This window comes from Microtus ochrogaster, unplaced genomic scaffold, assembly GCF_000317375.1.
Source record: "Microtus ochrogaster isolate Prairie Vole_2 unplaced genomic scaffold, MicOch1.0 UNK13, whole genome shotgun sequence".
Lineage (NCBI taxonomy): Eukaryota > Metazoa > Chordata > Mammalia > Rodentia > Cricetidae > Microtus > Microtus ochrogaster.
In genome coordinates this window covers 3,207,585-3,208,843 of record NW_004949111.1, presented here as the reverse complement: position 1 = coordinate 3,208,843, position 1,259 = coordinate 3,207,585, and the positions used below count along the sequence as shown (strand labels likewise).

Here is a 1,259-nt window from a genome sequence, read left to right as displayed (position 1 = left end):
TGTAGGAGCCAGAGAGGTCAAGGACATTACACAAATCCATAGAATCAACTAACCTGGGCTCAGAGAGACTGAACTGACAACCAGGGAGGCTGAATAGGACTGAACTAGACCCTCTGCATATATAATATAGTTGTGTCACTTAATCTTCTTGTGAAATTGCTAACAATAGTAACAGGGGCTGTCTGTCTCTCTTTTGATGGTTCTTGGGAGCCTATTCCTTATACTGGATTGCTTTCCCCAGCGTTAATACAGGTGGAAACTTGATCTATCATGTTTTGTTGATATCTAAGGGAGACTTTGCATTTTCTGAAAAGAACACAGAGGAGTGGATGGGGCAGAGTAGAAGTAGGGTGAAGAACTAGGAAGAGAGAAGAGAAGGGATATCGGTCAGGATGTAAAATAAAATTTAAAAACATTTAAGAAGTCCAAAGTAAAACAATCCATGATTTCTAATAAACTATATATTTTAAAATATAAATACAATTTTCCAAAGTTTAAAATAAGTCATTCTATTGAATCTATGATGTAATGTGATCAGTTAGTGAGGTGAGTGATTTCTTTTTTTTAGAAATGTATTTTATTTCAGTAACAAAATACTGGTTCTTCTAAAAACATAAAAAATTCACGCAGTTCATCATTTAAGTTAAAGGTCTTGGCTGGCGGTGCCTCCACTGACATCCAGTAATCGCTAGGTCTTTCTTCTCTCTTCTCTGCTGGAGTCCACCCAAGCTGACATTTCAATAGAAAAATCTCTGAGGTCTTCAGTTCTCCTTCTTCTCCGACTTCTGCTTCCTTTCGGCTTGCAGCTTCGCTTCCAGGCTTTTCCTCTGGTACATTTTCACGCCCACAAAGGCCAGGCAGAGGATCAGGGTTTTGCGGCCAGGATATACAGCAGCAGGGGCACGTGTTCAAGAACCTTCCAGTTCATGGCGGCCCGCCTGGGAGTTCACTTCCGACCAATGCAACCCGTAGACACAAGCATGAGAGGTGGCTGGGGGGTCGGGTCCAGGGAGCTGGGAGTTCTGAGCTCGGGAAAGAAGCAGACACATTAGGAAGCCACGCCTTTGGCAGAGTCTGGCACCTGAGCAGAGAGCAAGCGCTGCAGGGCTGGGTCAAGAGGTCTGCACAAGGTGACCCAGAGCTCGTCCTGGTGGCTCTCCACAGCCCCCTGCACAGTGCTGCTCCTGAGACATCTGTCCCCATCCGAGTCCTCTGCGTACCCAAAGCTATGTGGAGGAGAGTGATTTTATATAGGAAAA

General features: G+C 44.6%; 1 pseudogene; it reads right to left on the bottom strand.

Annotated features, from left to right (window-relative positions):
• Positions 1-761: 761 nt before the first annotated feature.
• LOC101986525 lies at positions 762-1,021 on the bottom strand (annotated as a pseudogene).
• Between the last annotated feature and the right edge of the window lie 238 nt (positions 1,022-1,259).